Genomic DNA, 12,999 nt, shown 5'->3' on the forward strand with positions numbered 1-12,999 from the left:
ATTGATGTGACGTTGGTATTAAAGCAGAAAAATTTCAATATAAACAAGCATATAATTAAGGTGCTATATAAAATTTACAGAGTAGTTTGCAAGGGTTAGATAGTCAGTGGATATAGAGACTGAGGTCAATTAATGACTCCAAATAAAAGACTAACGATGGGGCTTGATGTAGACAACTGTCAAGTAGTCTATCCCTAATTGATTATGTAGATATATAACATTATACTTGGGAATGAGTTGTAAAATTGATAAAGTGAAAACTAATCAACGAATACTTATTGAGCTCATGATGCACACAGGTATAGGATGGTGAATGACTAAATTTTTGGGTAACTTAAAAGTAAGGGTGGTGATGCACAGGTTGTGGTATGAAATTTTGACATAGGAGTAAGTATGTAAATTTTGAGTAGCATCATTCATTTCACAAAAGAGTGAGAAAAGAAAAAATTTAGGTACATGCTTTATTGAGGGGATGGATACTTGTACTCATAAATATGGTCACAATAGGATAAACATGTGAATTTTCAAATGGTTTATCAACAGTCGTTTTATGTTTACTGGGTCCAATAGAGAAAAATACTAATCATGAAGCTTGGCAGGAGAATGTATACAAGGAAATTACCATTTGAGTTAGAGAATAGGTGATTTGTTTATTTATTATCCATGTAGTTTGACAAAATCTTAGCAATCAATCATTCAATAGAAAGAATCAGACACAAAGGACAGAAATTATGCTCGTATACAAACAATTAAATAAATGGATAAAACAAGCCTACTTATAGAGACATAATTTTTTGGAAATTTAGCAGGGAGAATTGCAGCATCATAATTTACGCTTCTTCTTGTTCAAGTCTACTTACACTGCTGCTATCAGCAAAGATTTTCTTTACTTAAGTTCTATTATTGTTAGGAGCATGGCTCAAAAAGAATGTAAAAAAGAAGCATCTTAAAATAGCTTCAAAAGATTTAAATTTGTGTATAACATTTCATAGTCTTTACACCTATATCACTCCCTTTTGATATGAACATGGTCGTCTACTGGCATGATCTGGGAGAATGTGTTGAAAAATAGAATCCATTGAGGGCCAAAGACTTGGATTTGCAACCTTGATAAGCACACCTCAAGGTCTCTCCTACTTGCTGGTCATCTCAAGACATGAGACCCAGATGAAGAGGAGTCATACATTGCACGAGCGATAAAAGTATGTCAGTTTGTCTTGCCCTAATTTTCAACTTGGTGAAGGTGGCTTTGATTGGTCGCGGTTGGTTCTATGGTTCACTCAAGTTTGACAAGTTCGCACCAAGAGGTATAATGGGCACAATATATAGAATGCCCTAGTAGTGTCCGTTCTGGACTGGATTCCTTTGCTACTACACGATCACTTTGATTCTCTTGGGCTTGAATTTTAGCTTTAATTGCATTATTAAGGGCCTCCACTGGGGCTTGTGCTTCCTTCAGTTGAAGCTTCATTTTTTGATATTCCTCCATGAGCTTGGAGAAGTCAACGAGTGGTGGGTGTTGTTCAAAAAGGGCTTCCATGATAATTCCACAGTGATCCTTGCCTTGCCTTCTCAGCATATGTTGGGGGTACCCTTGTAGCATAGATCTAACGACCAACAAAATGATCAATCTGGAGAGATGAGCTACCCGGCTAGGGCATGGAAACATTCACATGGTTAGTGAGCTAATCATGGCAACACGAATGGTGACTCTATGAGATGAGCTTCTCGACCTATCGCGGAGCTAAGCCACAATGATTGGCAATCTCCACATTTACTTCCCTTCACCTCCAATCAACCCAATCACACACACTAATGATTGCAAGACGCACACAACACTAATCCTATCATGCAACACACCATGTTGGGAGCCCATGGTACCTTGTGCTCTTGAGATAGCTACTCAAACCTTGCCACAAAGACCACAATGTTGTCCAACATGACGCTTGTGGCTACATCCATCCTCCTCCATAAGGTCCGTTCAATAGGGGTGAAATCCAAGCATAGATCAAAGCTATGTTGCCCCATACCTATATTGTGTACTTTGTTTATGCTAAGTACTCATGAAGCCCTTTTCATGATATAAAGCCTCAAAATCCTCCACGTAGCCTCATAATCAACCATCACCGATGGCTCGGATCTGTGCAAAATAATAATCTGCTTTTCAGTGCAGTGCTTTTCAGCCTAGATCTTTGCACTTCACGGCGTCGTAGACACTAGATGCTACCTTTTTGACGCCTGCCGCTATGGTGAACAACATCCGACAATCGCACCTGCAGCCAAGAGGTCTCTCTCTCTCTCTCTCTTTAAAAAAAAAAAAACCATAAACATGGGGAACTTATATCAAGAAAGATCAGGAATTACATCAGGAGGTACCCACGCCAGCCTCGGGATAACAAAAAACAATAAATCATCTAGCAAGGCAAAGCTTCTCAAATCAAGAGGCGGCCTACAAAAGTAGGGTAGAATACAGGGTCTGGGTATAACAAAAGCAAGGTAGAATGCAGGGTAAAGCTCGTTGTGCAACCTGGGGGAGAGAGTCGATCTCATTTTGCAGATGAGTAAATAACAAGTTTCCTTCTTGAATTTGACTCTCGATATGGCACAGCTCAATGGCTTTGCTTCTCTCCCACTAGTCCCTAATGAGCATCTTATCCAAGGTAGATAAGGAAGGCAACTGACCAACAAGCATCCTCTTGAAATGGAACTCAGAGTTCTTCAGAATAGATTTCTTAGTCCTTTAAAGGGTGACTTGATTCTAAACTATCTTAAATTCTTGCTAATTAATGTCACAAAAAATTTCTCAAACTAGGCGTATGATAGGGACCCTCAAAGATCAATAAATTCCTTTGCCGCCAAGAGATCCATAGAAACTCAACCCTAGCTTTGTTCCAAAAAACAGTTAGATGGCCAGCATAGTCCCCAAGTAAAAGTTTATTCCAAGAAAGGGTGAAGCCCAAAACTTTAACTAAGGGGGCTTCAAGACCTGCTGGTTAGAGGGACATTTAAGAAAGAGGTGGAAGATATCCTCTATGTGTTGCTTACATTCAACACATCTTCCATTCCCTAGATTAGCTTGCACCACCTTTTCCATGTCCACAAAACCTTGTGTCATATTAGCCACAGGAGTATAGACTTCTTGGGTTCTATACATTTTGACCAAATGTTAGAAAACTTGAATCCCCATTGCTTTTTGGATAGAGATACCTTCCACCTATTATTTAATGTAGCATACAGTGGGGGTTTATGTTCCCGGGGATCCCACTAAGGGTTTTCCATTTTGAAGCGACCATCCCAAACGTAAGCGTGAAGGTTTAAGGAGGACGAAGCTTGGAGAGCCCATTTCAGATCTTCTGGGATGATATTCATTGTTGCTTTGAGAAGAGTCAATTTCCAAGGAGACGTCCTGAATTGTAGAGATATGTCCAAATCTGACAACCAATCCTGATTATTATAATCCCAAATATGATTCCAAACATGGATACCCTTGTTGTGTAAGCTCAATGCCCGCTTTAGTTGATGGGTAGGAACAGGGGGGAGCTGAAGAGAGGGCCACCAAATAGAGTCACCAAAGGGAATGGAGGAAAAATGTCTAGAAAGGTCATTGGGTTTGAGAGAGCTCCTGTGACGGTTCCATGCCTGGCATAACAATCTGACGAGATCTGAACCCAAAGTAGTGAAATTCTTCTTGCTGTGGGTAGGGGAAGGTTGCTCTAGCTTCTATTTTCAAATAGCTTGAATTTATTTGAGTCCTTGAAGAGAAGGAGTGACCAGTCCTCATCCGGCGATTGGAGCGCATAAAGTATGAGTTTAAGAGCCATCTTGTCAGCCATGATCTTCCAGTTAACAATGCAGAGGACTCCCTTGGTCTTGAGTAGGGTGCAGATTTTCCAAGATACCTTTGCTGCTTTATAAAAGGATCACTTGCCCAAAGGAAGTTTCTACAAGTTTTGGCAATTATGTCTAAATGACAATCTATCAGTCTCCTACAACCAAAAAAGAATAATACATACGCATTTAAAAGTTGGTGTATCACCAACACTCGTTCGCCAGCGAGTGTTGACAGCCATTCCACCTATAGAGTTTTCTTCTGAACAAGTCACAGACCCAATCCCATAAAGATTTCAAAGAAACACCAAAACCCATAGTGATACCTAGAAGTCTCATAATCTGGCCTTCCTGAATGGTCTTACATCCTGTCTTGATAAGCCACTCAGGGAGGGGGTATAAGAGAAGACCCCTTTCTTGAAGTGATTTAATTTTGAACCAGACACAAGGAAAAACAAGTCCATCACTAGCCACAAATTTTTGATGGAGGGTTCGTGATTCGCTAACATGGTGTCTGTGGCATCCGCAAATTGAGACAGACACTCGGACTTGTCAGAGTTAGGGAGAGAGATTCCCTTTATAAGACCTCTCCTCATCCTACCCTTGATCATGCAATTGAGATTGTTAGCAGCTACAACAAACAAGAGGGGAGCAATAGGGCAGCCTTGTCGCACTGAGCGAGACAGGTCAAACACTTCAGACAAGTGTCCATTCAATGTCACTCTGGCACGAGAATCCCCAAACAAAGTTTCACATAAAGTATTAGCCGAGTACCAAACCCCATGGCCTCCAAACATCTCAAAATAAAAGACCACTCCAATTTATCATACGCCTTATTGAAGTCAATCTTTATGAAGACAAAATCCTCTCCTGATTCTATTGCAAACTCAAATCCTTCCCAAAAAGAGATCACTGCTTCGACCAATTTCCTCCCTTTTATATGTTGTATTCAACATAGTGAGTGGGTGCCAGTTAGTCAACCCGTCCTTAGCTCCCCTCTTGTGCAACAGCTTAATCACCCCAGTGTTAACTGAGCACAGAAGGGCTTGGTGAGAAAGGGACTTCTCCCAAACAGCAAGAAGGCATGGTGTTAGCAGATCCCTGAAGGTGGAAAAGAATTCAGCTGGTAGACCATCCAACCCAGCGTCTCACTAAAAGATATCACTTAAATTTGGGCGCCAAATTACTAGCGTCATTGGCGGGCGTCAGTATATGTGTAGGTAATTATGGAGGGAGATGAACAATTTAAAAAATCATTTTTAGATTTCCGACCCTGTTTCAATGTATCGTTCAACGCCTATTCCGATGCACTTTCTGACACCTATACGAATACACTTTTTGATGCCTCCACTGATACCTGTACCGTCAGACCCTGCAAAAAACAAACCCGCGGGCTTTCCCTGTGCATTTCTATTCTTCTTGCACCTTTTCTCTTGCTCTCTTCCTCCACACCTCTTACAGATCAGGTGCAAAACAAGTTGTCGGAGGTGCTAATCTTGCTCGTGGAATACTCCATGGATAGCACTAAGGTGAGGTTGTTTTCAAGTTTACTTGTAGGTTGAGGGTTTAACATGGCGTGTGTGTGTGCATTTTTGTAGGTTCGAGGACGTTTACAATACCTTTTTCTGCTCAAATAGGTCGCATGTGAGTGCTTGAACTTTTAATGCATATTAAATTTATTTAAATTAATTTGTATATTGATAAAAGAAAATTTCATGTTTTAAACTTTCAATATGTTAAAAGAAATTATGGTTTGTGTTGTGAAATTCGTTTTGAATTATGTCGTTTTTGAAATTATGCAATTGAAGAGGTTTAGGTTTTAGGTTTCGATAAGGTTTAGTGTAGGTTTTATGTTAGGTTAGGGTATATATAGGTTATATGTTAAGTTACGCTACGTTACGTTAGGTTAGCTTATAAGAAGTTAATTATGTTAGGTTAGCTTATATGTTAGGTTCTAGGTTAGGTTTAAATTAAAGGTTAAATTAAGTTATAAGTTAGGTTATAGGTTATACGATAGGTTAGATTATAGGTCAGATTTAGGCAACAAGTTAGGTTATAGGTTGTACATAAAAAGCTAGGTTAGGTTATATGTTAAGTTAACTCATGTTTAGGTTATAGATGGACGTTGTGTTTGGACAATTAGAACTTATGTACTTATATGTTAATTTAAACACTTATCGGTGAAAAGTCCAAACACGACCATCTATTATCATCTAAACCATAACCCTTTAAGCCTATTAGCAGACTGAAATGGCCAAGCGCTACACTAATTGGATTTGGAACGACCAAACCAAAAGTTGCCAAACCTAAGCGGATTTACATAGCCTACTCTAACACTCCAAATATAATAATGTATTAGTGGCCAAAACAAAAGTCGCTAACCTAAATCTGATAACCCTTAGCAGCTATCCCTAAGCAGACTAAATGATCTAACGACACCCTAATATGTTTTAGAGCACGTTACCTTAGCGGCTTTACATAGTGTGCCCTAACTGCCTGAACACGGTGCGCCATCTATTAGCAGCCAAACGAGAATCCATAGAACCCTAAGAGGCTAGCTCTAAGCAGATTGAAATGAAACAACGCTACACTAATCCAATTTGGAGAGGCCAAACGAGTGCTTAATTTTTGGGAGCTCCTAATTTAGAGCTTTTTAAAAAAGATTTAGGTCTTTGCAAGTTGTGGGTAGAATTTGGAAAATTATTATAGTTGTACAAATTTTTTTTGACTTTCCAATTTCATGAGACTTTTCATTTCCTATATTATTAACCTTCACTTTCCTAAGCCATGTTCAACCTTCCAATTTCCATAGCCTTCCAGTTTCCACCAACATCCCGTCTCTCAATGTTTTAGGCTAAAGTAATGAATTTCTTTTCTTTTGAATTGTAGTGAATCCGATGAGCTCTAGAAACAAACAATATACTCCCCATATTTCATGTAATAGGTTTTCAAGTTACACATTACCCAATAAAAACAACATTTTTTTAGAATCTACATACGATGTGAGATCAAGTGTTGATCTAATGGACCATATGCATCAAATTTGGTAGCATGGCATTGAGCACAAAATTCCAAAGAACCTTGACTTGATAGTGACCTTGTTTGCAAAGAGAGAAATTGTCTATGTACTAACACAACCATCTCTATAGAGGAAACATAATCATCTAGGGTCAAGTCATCATCATTAATATTTTTGGTTTTTTCATCCATAATATGCAGCATAGGGTGGTTACAAAGCACGTATTTTCACCTCTAAAGACAACAAATTGAGGAAATAAATTCTCGTGTAGGTAAGGAAAGCAAGAAATGGAGATCTAGCATGTTAAGGTAACAAGCAAGGGGTGAGAAGTGTCCAGAGATATGCACACAAATATATTGAGGTGATAGGTATGGAGCAAGTTTGGCATTCCATTTTCGAGATTTACCACCTAAAATCACTATGGGATACAATTGAAGATGATTCTTTCTCCATTTTGAAAGGCAAAGGACATGAGAAAAGACATCATCTAGCTAGTTGAAGGCAAATGGATTTCTCTTTTGGAGGGGCCCTTACACTTGATTGCAAATGGCTTATTGTGGTAGATCTTTGAGGTATTCTCAATGATAGTGAATATTTAGATTCTAGATTCTTCCTTTATCGAGGTAAAAAGGAAAAGTTAAAACAATTTTCTTTTATGAATGCTACTGACCCATTAAAGATTAATTGGGTTAGGCTAGTTTCAAATACTTTGTAGCAATTTTTTGACATTCCTTATTTGTTGGTGTGTTCTGATTCTTTGTTAGATGGCTAGAAGGGGAAAACCACCCCACCATACAAAGTCTAAAATTATATGAGAATCTACTAGGTAGGACAACACAAAAAAAAGATACAACGTCAAAGCCTAAGATTTTTGAGCTAAAGTCCTAAGTCCATGTCTTACATGTATACATCTCTTTCCATATGTGTGAAATGATGGTAATCATAGATTATTTATCTTGTCATTCTAGTTCTATTTCACTATGTATGTACTCAAGTGATCAAAACCATCAGTTGCTAGAGTGGCATGCTATGTCATTCTCATTGCGGCTATCAACAACTACTTTTTTTAAATCCATACTAACAATTGTAAGTGAAGGGTGTTATAATAACTCAACACATAATCAACAAACGAGCCTTAAGTAGTACAAGTTCCTTAAGGGGACAACACTTCTTAAAAGGTGATGTACAATTCATAAGAAAAAGACCATGTTTATACTTATCTAGAAGCTTTAGCCAGAGGAAGCAGTCTGTCTCCCCCCTAGAGGGCACTACCCTAGAAGTTGATGTAGTGCATGTTTCCATTCTTTAACGTGCACAATTGTCTCTACTCTTCACACTATTAAATATATAAACTTAGTTCTTTCAAGCATGATATCATTGAGCTAAGCTACCATAGAGATTCTCCCAAATACACAAAGGTTTAGATGACTGTATCTTGCCATTTGTGTTTCTATGTCCTCTGTGCCCATTTGTAAATTGACCCTGTGAGGAAGGGCGATCATTAATTAGATGGGGTCATGATCGATTGGGATATGGTTGAAAAAGGAGAACCCTTGTCTCAAGGAGGCTAAAGTGTATGAGAGAATTCTAGCTCCAAGAAAGAATTTTTGAAAGCTAGGGGGTTTGCATGGGAGGAATACTCAAAAAAAGCAGCAAAGTGGTATCATCACTAGAATGGAGAGAGACCTTCAAATAATTCAAGTGCTCCATCTTACATTGTTCCCTGGGCTCTCCAAGCTATGAGGAGGATCCTTAAATACCTTTTGGAGGGAGCGGAGCTTGATGAGTAACAAAGGAATCTCCAAGCTGGCACATTTCTAGAATGATGGCAATTGCTATTCAAAGGATGTGTACTTATTGGCCATGCAATGTAATTTGAATCTTAAATGAAAGGCTAGTGATCAATAGAGTCTTAGAAATTATCATTTACTCATCAAATTGTGGAGGGTTGATTGGTCAAAACAGAAGTGTGTAAAAAGTATAACCAACATGTGGAAAGTAAAATGGCCAAGCTCAATGAAGATAATGGACCCATCCGCACTATGAATATTATTCCTATCAAAGGGATTGGAAGAAACACTTTGCTCTAGGTGTAAAGTAACTTTGGAGGATCTCTTAAACTTCTAGGCTTTGATTTGATAAGGATACTACTAGCTTTGCACACATGGAATAATTTGTGTGTAGTTCTCGGCTCAACACCCCAATGCCACATAGGTCCTTGGGTCTTACCACCCATTCTAATTTCACCCCACTACCATCGAGTTGTGTTTTTTGTGTTATTTTTCCATAGAATCCATTTAATGAGTTTTAAAAATTCTTTCCAATTGCGCTCGATCATTTTCAGTATAGGTGAGACCAAGATGTAAAGATACAAGTGGATGTGAACCAATTGCAAAGGGTAGTAGGGACAAGCATGCAACCTTTGCTTTATTGATCTTTTCACTTCAACCATTCCTACTATACTGCGGCCAACCACTTAAACATGCAGGCACGTAGCAAGAGCATATTGAGTTTTAAAAAAAAAACATTTATCAACTTGATAGAAATTAATGTTATCAAACAAACTAACCTTTGTTCTTGTGGATGTGAAACCATTTGATCCTCTAACGGTAAGGAAAAAGGGTTAGAAACCTATCTTTCTATTGAGCTCAAGGCCATTTTCCTTGTCATCCTATATAACAATTTCCTCCCAAACACGTTTATCATGTGTAAGTAATTTGGTTTCTCTCTCTCTCTCTCTCTCTCTCTCTCTCTCTCTCTCTCTCTCTCTCTCTCTCTCTCTCTCTCTCTCTCTCTCTCTCTCTCTCTCTCTCTCTCTCACACCAGACCCTAGCAAAATGGACGTGTGTGTCACAAAAAGCAATTACTAACTTGGTTGACTTAAATTTTATCAGTAGGAATCTTCTCAAATTCCAGTGTCTCCTTCCCTTTGCATTCCGATTAAGCCCACTCCCTGCTTATTACCATCGTCCCTTGCATCACCCATCTCCTACTAGCATGTCATACGATCGCCCCTCATAAGCGACGATGGTTCCTACCCGTTCTGCCACAACCTATCACATTTCTGCCAGGCAATGTGAGACACACATTCCTCCCAATGAGTATGCCCCTTTCATCAAGCAGAACCACATGAGACACACAAACACACACACACACACACAGAGGAAGGATTTTGTGGCATGTGTAGATGTTTGAGAGACAGAGATAGAGAGAGAGAGAGAGAGAGAGAGAGAGAGAGAGAGAGAGAGAGAGAGAGAGAGAGAGAGAGAGGAGAGTGATCGAGCATTGCGGCGGCACGACGGTGATGAGGCGGTTGAGCGCGATGCAGCGGAGGCTTCCTCTTGTTTGCGGTGAGAAATACTCCACAACAGCAAGCGTAGAGCGGTGAGTGACACACCATTGTCATCTTTGAGCTTACTAGTTTAGGCTAGTTGCATGCTTGGAGACATCTCTGGCTCCCACAGTGTTAGGCAAGTCCCTTGCTTCTATATGTGCGGCAGAAGCCCACATTTTTGGTGCCGTTGGCGGGGAATTGCCCTGCACTAAACTCAAGAGGCACTCTGTGCTTCTTCTGTGAGTGTTTGTGTTGGAAAGGTAGAGAAAGAAGGTGTGTGGTTAGTTTTGAGAAGGATTTGTGACCTTTATGTTTGTTGTAGTGTACTAGTTTTGTTAAAAAAGTATTGTAGTGTACTGTGTTTTCTCTGTTGATAAGGTGTTAGAATTAAGGTAAGGTGTTTTTTCTGTTGATAAGGTGTTATCTCCAAACTCAGTCACCTGCTCCCCCTGCCTGCGGCATTGCAACATTTTTTACCATTCGATGTTGGATAGGTATGCAAACAACAACAAACATGCCATTGTCATCTGCTGTCAAAAAACTCAGACGTGAAACTTTGCCGAATTGACAAACATCCATGTCATTCCATTCCTGTGTAGATGACGACGGGATACCATGCACAAGGCAATTTGGAGGCAAGAACATGAATGAAGCGAACACTGAGACAGCCACCCAAACCCCATCTCATTAGGAAAATTTTGAACTCATTTTTGGACCTTTTAAGAGTGCCACATCATCAAAGTTGTACAAAAGAAAGCAACCCGCCCGGTAGACCCCTCTAAATATTGCTTAGAACCCCATGATATGACCTATCATTGGAAAGTTCTTGAAAAATGGATTCTAAAGAGCCAAGGTCCGAAAAGTTTGGATGATTTCTATGAAAGTTATGCCATTTTTTTTCAATCAGCCAGGTTTTGTTACAGTTACGATAATCTAAAATCACCTTTTTCTAGATCTACATGAAGGCAATGTCCGATACATGCATGCTATATATCAATAGATAGCATTTGAAGAGTAGATTCTAAATATCCAACCTCCGACAAGTTTAGATCTTATTTGCAAAAAAATTACCGATCCCCACTTTCTAAAAGCTATGCCACATCAACAATTCTTACAAGGCCTATTTTTGAGTCCAAACTTTTCCTAATGCGGACATACACATGGTCGTCCTTTTTCACTTGGCCTTCGATGCCTGCCAGCATGGAGACAACAATCTCATTTTCTTCCATGCTTGTATCCAAGAAGGAGATAGACACATTCTGCTTGTCGAACACTGAAGAACACAACCAACAAAACAAAGTAGTTGGTCAACAAAATACACCTCAAAAGATGATAGCGTTAAGATTCTCAAAAAGGTCTTACAAAAACCTAGATCATCGCTCGCCACCATCTGCTGATCTCCCTCATGATGATCTAACAATTGCTCCAAGGAGTGGGATAATTATTTAAGCTCTTTTTCATTTGGCCCAACCGCATCATGCTCTATATTATAGATCATTAAAATGGTTCTCGTAAAGACAAGATTCTCGGATTCTTTTCAATTACAGATTTTGTCATAAATTTGCAACTCACTTCTTTTCTTTAATTCCCTTGAGGAGGGTTTCTTTCCTACGTCTTTTGGAGTCTCGGTCTGCAACAAAAAACTCTTAGCGAAGTCAGAGTTTCAAAATGATGCGTTTGTAATGTTCCAAGATCAAAACATACTCTAGAATACGATACTTGGTCGACTTTCTGATATGAAGGGGATGTTTTTGTTGTTGTAGTGGTTTTTGTAGGTGTTTCCAACGTCTCCACTAGAACAGCCCTCCGTGCACATTCCTCCCTCTCCTTGACAGCATTGTTATGCTGCAATTCTTCGTTGGCAGGAAATTTGCCCTCTTTATACTCAAGAAACCAAGGGCACGAGTATTAAACTGTTTTGTTGAAGTTACGTGCCAACTGTGCTAGGTTGAAAATAGTATCTTTCTTTGAGATATCCAAGACGTCAGATAGAGTCCGAGAGCTTCTAAAGTTGAAGTTACGCCTGTTCAACCACCTACAAAATCAAAAGATGTTAGACCAATTTTGTTCTTTCCACGTTGAGCTCTCCCAATGACAGAAGTGCTTAGAGCAATATTCCAACCTACAAATACATATTTGACCGGCGTCTATGAGTGCTTTCTTAAGGTCAGGGCTACCTCTTCCCGAAGATTTAAATTTTCCAAGCTCGTATTGGAACACCTCAGTTTTGTGAGTCAACTTTTCTCCTTCTAGAAAGGAATCAAGCATCTCTCCTGGACCTAGCTTGGATGTGATATTTCTCATGTTGTTGTATAAAAAATGAGCTTCGTACTCTATGGTGTTCCATAGAACCTCCACACGCATCCAATCATGGAACGAGACATGGTCAGTTGCAATAAAGGACACAGAGAATAATGTCAATTACATTGAGTGAAACATGCCATTTTTTAGTCTCCAAAAAAAAAGGAATGATAATACCTGTCTGTGGAATATCCAAACTTTTGACATTTATAAGATCAGAAGACGCCATTGCTCGAAGAATGTAAATTCTCTTCTCAAGGGGCAGATAAGCACATGCCAGAATGTACAATCTATCCTCAGTAATCCACTTGGGCCGGTTAGTCCATTCAATAGTCCGCAGGGTTCTGAACATATAATCAAATCAGCACTAGACATAGAGTAGTGATCCACAATACACTTTATTACCTCCACCATTCATCGCCTAGACTGGGATCAACAATAGCGAGTGCCTGCTTTGTTCTCCTCCTGCTCGGACCATCTGCCTCAAAAAAAGATTTCTTGTAGCATTGTTGAAACT

At 39.4% G+C, this 12,999-nt stretch overlaps 1 pseudogene; it reads right to left on the reverse strand.

The window, feature by feature from the left end:
- Positions 1-10,613: 10,613 nt before the first annotated feature.
- LOC147457960 (uncharacterized) lies at positions 10,614-12,711 on the reverse strand (annotated as a pseudogene).
- Positions 12,712-12,999: the final 288 nt, after the last annotated feature.

The sequence above is a fragment of the Adiantum capillus-veneris genome, chromosome 5, assembly GCF_014529385.1.
Source record: "Adiantum capillus-veneris isolate H3 chromosome 5, ASM1452938v2, whole genome shotgun sequence".
NCBI lineage: Eukaryota > Viridiplantae > Streptophyta > Polypodiopsida > Polypodiales > Pteridaceae > Adiantum > Adiantum capillus-veneris.